The 8,412-nt window shown below is 39.1% G+C and overlaps 2 pseudogenes; one reads left to right on the top strand and one right to left on the bottom strand.

Moving 5' to 3' along the window:
- Nucleotides 1-500: 500 nt before the first annotated feature.
- On the bottom strand, nucleotides 501-775 carry LOC120226687 (annotated as a pseudogene).
- Nucleotides 776-1,747: 972 nt separating this feature from the next.
- LOC120226684 lies at nucleotides 1,748-2,777 on the top strand (annotated as a pseudogene).
- The last annotated feature ends 5,635 nt before the right edge of the window (nucleotides 2,778-8,412 follow it).

Here is an 8,412-nt window from a genome sequence, read left to right on the forward strand (position 1 = left end):
TCCTGAAGCCAAAACTACACTATTTTAACAAACATGAAAATACATTTTCATGAAAATACATTTTTTATACAATTAACCTAGTTTTTAAATTAACTGAGTTTTTCAGGGTGCCTGGGTGGCTCAGTCAGTTGGGGCCCAACTTCAGCTCAGGTCATGATCTCGTGGTTCATGAGTTCGAGCCCCACTTTGGGCTCAGGCTGACAGCTCATAGCCTGGAGCCTACTTTGGCTTCTGGGTCTCTCTCTCTGCTCCTCCCCCACTCATGCTCGCTCTTGCTCATTCTCGCTCTCTCTCCCTCCCTCTCTCTCTCAAAAATAAACATTAAAAAAATAAACGTAAGTGAGCTTTAGAGAATGAGAGGCTTCCTAAGGATATTTGGCTGATTTATTTCAGAAACTGTTTCAATAATGCCTAGGTGACTTCAAAGTCTATATTCTTTTTTTTTCAATGTGTTTTTCTGTACATATGTATATATGTACAGAAATTCACCACAAAAGATGCTATTCTCTCATTTCCATATCTTCTTCCTCTTCAACACCCCTGATATAAAGGACATTATTACACCTTATTAAAACTGCACCCAGATGTCCAGCCAATGCTCCATCTATGTATTCTGTGTTTGCAAGCTGCATGTTCATATAGCCCTCTGGAAATACCTGGTAGCCTTTGTACTCCATTCCCCACTTGAGGGAATTACTGGTTTTCCTGTTAATCCATTCAGGAAAGGTTTGGGACTGAGAAGCAAACTCATCTCAACTACAAGCAAATGCTGCAGGCCACTCACCACCGACCCAACTGTGCCCATCCCTCATGACTGGAGTAGCTATGCCTGGTTGTGAATTGCAGAGCTTCCAGAGGAAAAAAAATGTCTATATTCTTTTTTGAATAAAGTCTATGTTCTTTATGACTCCTACAGGATAAAAAGGCTCTGATGGCTGAAAGGCTGGAACAAAGATGCCCTTATGTCCACATGCAAGAGAATATCTACAGGCACAATCTGGAAGTAGACTGGAGGTAGCTGATATTTTTTTTAATCACATCTCTAAAATTATAGTATGTGCCAGAATAGAAGATGAACATTTTCACAACAAAAAGTAGAAAACAAAGAAAAATAGAAAAAGAAGGTGGAGGAGGGAGAGATGGAAGAATCCAAAGGTGACTTTTCATTGAGTTGTTATTTTTATATGGTGAGCAAGCACTTAGGGCCAGAACTAGAATAAACTGAAAACAAAAGGCAAAGTATCACCACTATGAAGTTCGTGTTAGCAATAATTTTCAAGAGTCCACCATCTTGAGATGGAAACTAGGTTATACTTGGAACATAGATCTAAATCTGTTCCTACCATAATCCAGAAGTCAGAGCAAAGGAGGCACTGCTATATTTCTCTTCCAATTAATTTTTTGTTAGTTATATATTGATCACATACTTATTCATTTTTACTGAAATATTTAATAGTTTTCTGGAAGTGATTTGCATCCCCAAAGGACATTTGACAATGTCTAGAGACACTTTTGTTGGCACAATCAAGGGAGGGTGTTACTGGCATGTAGTTGACAGAGGTTAGGAATGCTGCTAAAGATCCTACCATTCACTTAACAGCCTCACACTCCCAACTTGCAACAAAGAATTATCCAGCTCAAAATGTCAATAGAAATGAGGGTTCCTGCATAAGAAGGCACTCTTTTTGTCTGTGCCAGCTTGCTTTGTACCAGCCGTAATGATATATTCATTCTGACCGTATGTAATATGCGTAATACAGGAGAATTCATTGAATGTATGTAACCTGGCTTTTTAATTTTTTTAAACTATTTATTTTTGAGAGACAGAGAGAGACAGACCATGAGCAGGAGGAGCAGAAAAAGAGGGAGACACAGAATGTGAAGCAGGCTCCAGGCTGTCAGCACAGAGCCTGACCCAGGGCTGGAACTCACAAATTGTGAGATCATGACCTGAGCCAAAGTCAGATGCTTAACTCACTCAGCCACCCAGGTGCCTCTTGGTTTGCTTCTTCAAAATTAACCAGCTCTTTTTCATGGCACCTTGGAGATAGTAGGCTGCTTCAGGGTGAAACTGAACATCTCTTTCCAGCTATTGGCTGCCAGAAACTCACTGAAGTGGACAACAAACACAAACTTCGCTTCTTTTTGAGTAGCGAATGGCCACAAAAGTTGTTGCTGATGAACTAGGTGAAGAATGGAAAGGTTATGTGGTCCGAATCAGTGGTGGCGATGACAGACAAGCTTCCTATGAAGCAGGGTGTCTTGACCCATGGCCGTGTCTGCCTGCTGCTGACAAAGGGGCATTCCTGCCAGCAGCCAAGGAGGATTGGAGAAAGAAAGCACACATCTCGTCAGGCTTGCTCTGTGGATGCCAGTCTCAGGGTTCTCAACTTGGGTCATCATGAAAAAAGGGGAAAAGGATATTCCTGGACTCACTGATACTACTGTGCTTGGGGCCCCAAAGAGCTAGCGGAACCCACAAACTTTTTCATCTATTGAAGGAAGAGGATGTCTGCCAGTATGATGTGATAAAGTCCCTAAACAAAGAAGGTAAGAAACCTCGAAACAAAGCACACAAGCTTCAGTGTCTTGTTACTCTACAGGTCCTCTAACACAAACGTTGACGTACTGCTTGGAAGAAGCAGTGCACTAAGAAAAATAAGGAAGAGGCTGCAGAGTATGCTAAACTTGTGGCCAACAGAATGAAGGGGGCCATAGAAAAATGCCAGGAACAGATTGCTAACAGACAGAGGCTATCTTCTCTGGGAGCTTCTTAGTCCAGTCAAAAATGAGGTTTTTCTAAGAGTAACAAATAAAATCAGACATAAAAAAAAACTATAGTTCTGCAATGCATTACTAGTATTTGTTTTATATAGAACTGCATGTATGGTATGAAATTTCATTTACCAGTCAACATGTGTGTTTTGTTTTCTATTATTACCTGATGCACAGTGAATATTTTTTTTAACTGATTATTTTCCAGGATTAGAATGCTAATATCAAAAATATCACAGTTTCATATCCAGAAGATACTATTTTATACCTGGGCTCCAAGATACAGTACAATATATAAACAAATAATATATTTCCTTTCAATGTATTTTTATGATAGCATATCATGGATTTTACTTTTCCTCCCAAATTATCTCTGAAATATTGAAATGTATCTTATATATTTCTATGTCCCACATTAGGGAATTTTTAAGTTAAAAGTCATTTAAATTTCCTACTCATTTCATTTGTACATATTAGATTTGCACAGATTAGGTTCAATTGGGCAAACATTTATTGAGCCCTGGAGAAATAACAATGACTAAGACAGAGTTCCTAGCTGTGAAGAGCTTACTTCTGGTGAAAGAAAAACATGAACAGCAAAATATTTTTCCTTGTAGTTGGAATTACAAGGTATAAAATAAAGTTTCTTTCTTTATACTTAACCCTTGCCCCCGGACTCAAATGTCTACCAACCAGTTTTCCTGTTTCCTTATAGTCTTACCAATTACCAATTTTAATAATTTTAATGTTATACTGATTCAAGATCCATGATTTCTAAGGCAAATTTTGAATCATTTGGGACCTTTTGATTCCTTCCAATTATTTTCTATAGTTAATACTACAGGGAAATTTCAAGTATGTGGATTTTTTTCTTTAAGAATATTTCCTTAAGAGAGAGGCAAACCATGAGAGACTCTTGAATGCTGACAAAAACTGAGGACTGATGGATGTGGGGGGGAGGGGGGATGGGCACTGAGTGTTATGTGGAATCTAATTTGACAATAAACTATTTGTAAAAAAAAAAAAATAAAAAATAAAAAAAAGAAAAAGAATATTTCCTTAAGATAAATTTCAGAGGGGTTGTATTGCTGAGCCAGTTTTTACTCTAAGAATATTGTTACTTATGAAACCACTGCCAGCTTCCATTGCAATTAGAGTATAATGGCTTAAAGTCATTATATACTTTCTAGCAATGAGTTTTACCTATGAAAAAAGTTTTGGAATTGAGTGAGATTTTAAATGCACCTTAAATTTTGTTCAAATTCTAGATCTCTGTAACTCTTTTACAATAAACTTTCCTGTATTCTATCATAGCAGCACTTTCAACAATAGCCAAATCATGGAAAGAGCCTAAGTGTCCATCAACTGACAAGTGGATCAAGAAGATGTGGTTTATCTGTACAATGGAATACTACATGGCAATGAGAAAGAATGAAATCTGTCCATTTGTAGCAACGTGGTTGGAACTAGAGGGTGTTATGCTGAGCAAAATAAGTCAGGCAGAGAAAGACAGATACCATATGTTTTCATTTATAGGTGGAACAGGAGAAACTTAACAGAGAACCATGGGGGAAGAAAAGGGGAAAAAGTAGTTGGGGAGAGAGAGGGAGGCAAGCCATGAGAGACTCTTAAATACTGAGAACAAACTGAGGGCTTATGGGGATCAGGGAGAGGAGAACGGGGGTGATGGGCATGGAGGGGGAGACTTGTTGGGATGAGCACTGGGTGTTATATGGAAACCAACTTAACAATAAACTATGAAAGAAAAGAAACCAATAAACTTTCCTGTATACTAATTTGCACTATTTTCTGAAATTAAATGTTTAGGTCATATGCTGATTTATCTGTTAGACTCCTAAGTCTTTTCCCATAAACTTAAACACAGAATCATTATTAATCAAACAGTCCCACCATCATTTGGCTTATAGGTTTTTTTTTTTTAATGTTTTATTTATTTCTGAGAGAGAGACAGCGTGAGCAGGGGAGGGTCAGAGAGAGAGGGAGACACAGAAACCGAAGCAGGCTCCAGGCTCTGAGCTGTTAGCACAGATGATGTGGGGCTCGAACCCACCAACTGTGAGATCATGATCTGAGCCAAAGTCAGACGCTTAACCGACTTAGCCACTCAGGCACCCCTTGGCTTATAGGTTCTTAAGGGACTGTTGTATTCATGATACATTTAAACAGATTTTGAACAACAAAAAGAAATCAGAATCCTGATCTTTATCCATTCATCCATCAACGGACATTTGGGCTCTTTCCATACTATGGCTATTGTTGTAGTGCTGCTATAAACATTAGGATGGATATGTCCCTTCAAAACAGCACACCTGTATCTCTTGGATAAATACTTAGTAGTGCAATTGCTGGGTCGTAGAGTAGTTCTTTTTTTTTTTTTTTTTTTTTTTTTTTTTAACCTCCATACTGTTTTCTAGGGTGGCTGCAGCAGTTTGCATTCCCACCAGCAGTGCAAAAGAGATCCTCTTTCTCTGCATCCTCACCAACATCTGTTGTTGGCTAAGTTGTTAATGTTAGCCATTTTGACAGGTGTGAGGTGATATCTCATTGTGGTTTTGATGTGTATTTTCCTGATGAGTGATGTTGAGCATTTTTTCAGTGTCAATTGGCCATCTCTATGTCTTCTTTGGAGAAGTATCTGTTCATGTCTTTTGGCCATTTCTTCACTGGATTATTGGGGTGGGGGGAGGTTTCCTGAGCAAATTATTGAAGTCATCTCCTTGTTGGTCTTCTGCTGCCAGTGTTCATCACCATCTACTTGCCCTCCCACATCACCCCTCAGCACACTCCTTATCTTGGTCAGAGAGCTTTATAAAATACATATCTCATCATGTGACTACTTCTCTTCCTGATCTTATTTTAAATATTTGAGTTTTCTGCTGTAACTGAGATGGTGATGAATAAAACTCAAGTTCACCATCACAACTGGACAAAATGAGAAATTTTGGATTGTTTTAAGCAACAGTTGCCAAGCTTTTTCCCCCCAAAACAGGATTTCTAGGATAGAAAACTGCCAAACAGATTTGTGATCCTGCCTGAAACATGCCCCATTCCCTGCTCTATCCTCCAATCTCACTTCAGAATCTTTTACATTCAAAATATGGACTGTGAGCCCAGCCATGGTAAAGACAGAAGATAATATGTATACAAACTTCAAAAGCTACAAATACATTGCAAACAACTACAACATATACTTGTTTAGTTAAATAAAGTGGCAGATCCTTCAAGTCCTCCTAAACTGTTCTCATTAATAGTTAATGATTCTTTTTCCTTTGAGATGCTTTGAGTTCTATAAAAAGCAACTCTTTGAATACATAAACAGATCTCAAAGAAAGAATGAACCCAAGAATGATCTTTGTCCCTTTCCCACAGTCACAGACAATTCCTTCAGTATCCAAAACCAGGGGCATAAGGATTGTTTTACTTTTAGGTGCATAAGCTTTTTCAATGGTATTTTTAAGCTATAATAAGCCAGACAATGTGCTATGGGAACCCACTGGTGCCAGGGAAAGCCCCTCATTATTCCAGGAGTTTCTGAGGGCAGTGGCTGCACCCATCATGAGGATCAGTACCAAGTAAGTATTCAATAAACATTCAGTGAATATTAGAAGCAAAATATTGCCAAATGGAGAGATAGTATTGAAAAAGAGGTACATCCCAACTGCTGCAAAGGAGAAGGCTTGGTACCAACTAGCTCAGTGGGGTGAGCGGAACCAGGGAAGCCTTCTGGGCAGAATGTTGTGGACAGGGCTCTTTGAGTTAGAAGACAGCTTGTGCTGCTCCCACTTCAGGGAATTCTCTTACCTATTTGTCTACATGCTAAACTCTTATTCATCATTCAAGACCCAGATGAAGTCTCAACTCCTCAGTGGAGCCACTCCCCACCATCACTCCCCCCATCAAAATCTTCTGGACTCCAGAAGCAGAGTGCTTTATTTATGCCTACATGCTCATGCTAGGTTCGTATCATGTATTAATGTCCTCTAACTTAGTGATTTTGCTAAAACACTTATATTGTACTTACTACATAGCAGTCAGCATCCTGCCAGCTTTGCAATACTACCTCACTTAATCTACCCAGTTACCTACATGTGGTCTTACTATTATCCTACTTTACAGCTGAGAAAACTGTAGCCCAGACTTTTAGCATTCTGCCTCTTGCACTACAGAGCAAGCTTCCAATTAGAAGAAAATGCATGGTTTCCATCATTATAACCTCAGCTTTTTACACATGACTTACCAAATTATAGACTTTGAAACATATGTATGTATTGTTGAATAAAGAACATTTGGCAGAGATGCCTGTCCAAACAGAAGTGACTCTATTCATTTTAATTCACTCAGTTCAATTCTTTTATATATTCTTCCCTTAACAACTAAAATGTTTGGTGAATTATTGCTCCTAGCTTTAAAAAAGATGAAAATAATAATTAGCGACTTAACTATTGTTCTCAAGCTCAAGTAAAGCCCCTCGAGATGTAGTTAACTCATTTACTTCAGAAAGACAAGTCTCACATCACTGCCTTAAATAAACAAACAAGATGTAGTGCTTGCAAATTTTCTGTGAGAAATCAGTTCAAACCTGTGCCAGCTGTACAATGCTGTTCAATGTGCTACTGAAGAACAGGGGAGGTCTAGAGCTAAAGCTGTTGCTGATGAGAAGATGAGCACACTGTCCTCATCACCAGCCCTGTCCATGTCAGGGCAGTGTGTAGAAAGACCTAGAGCACAATGAGAAGAGGTGACTCGTGAGCAAACCCTCCTTAACCACCCTGACTCTAATCATTTGGAGGGTCAAGATCTGCTTGGTATCAACAAGTAAGATCTTGCACCGATGGTGTCAGACATCTAGAAGATGTGAAACTCTATATATGCAGTGCACTGTCTGAACAGAGAGTGAAATGGCATTAGGTACGACTTCACTGCCATCTCGATCTCCTGAAATTTTGGTTGTTTTTAACTACCAAAAATTAAGCCTATCCTGGACAATGGAGGCATTGATTTTTGTAAAGTCCCAAAAGAACACTACTTTTCCTTCAAGGATTACGATCTCATTCATTTGTGACAAGTACCCAAGTTAAAATGCCAGCACCCCATGAGGAGGTAAACCTTTTATTATTATCACCTAACACTTTGTTTCCCCAATAATTCCCAGAAGTTAGTAAGCCTGAAGGCAAGGATAAGAAAAGGACCCAGACTTGTGCCAGGGGCAAGGAGAGACATCCCAGGAGAGAGAAGAACAACCACTCTAAGTGAGGAAGGCCCAAAAGGCCTACATACTGTGCTTCCAGTTTTCCCAGGTCAGCTGTGTCACCAGAACAAAGCGGAGCTGCAGGGAGATCCAGGACATCACAACTAATAATCAGTTTCTACTCAGGAAGCATTTTCAGTGAGAGAAAAGTTTGTCTTTAATAAATAAGTGGTTATAAAAAAAAAAAAAAAAAAACAGAAGGTTTTGGTGAGTAGAACCATAGGCCAACCCCCATGACACCTGGAGAATAATCCATCAGCTCAGCAGTGGTACATGGCTAGACAGAACTAACGGTTGAAATTACTCACAACTGGACAGCAACTCAGTGTTCTATTCTGTCCTCACAGAAGGTCAAGGTGCACAGTTGC

This window comes from Hyaena hyaena, unplaced genomic scaffold, assembly GCF_003009895.1.
Source record: "Hyaena hyaena isolate Hyena2069 unplaced genomic scaffold, ASM300989v1 scaffold_1802, whole genome shotgun sequence".
Taxonomy (NCBI): Eukaryota; Metazoa; Chordata; class Mammalia; order Carnivora; family Hyaenidae; genus Hyaena; species Hyaena hyaena.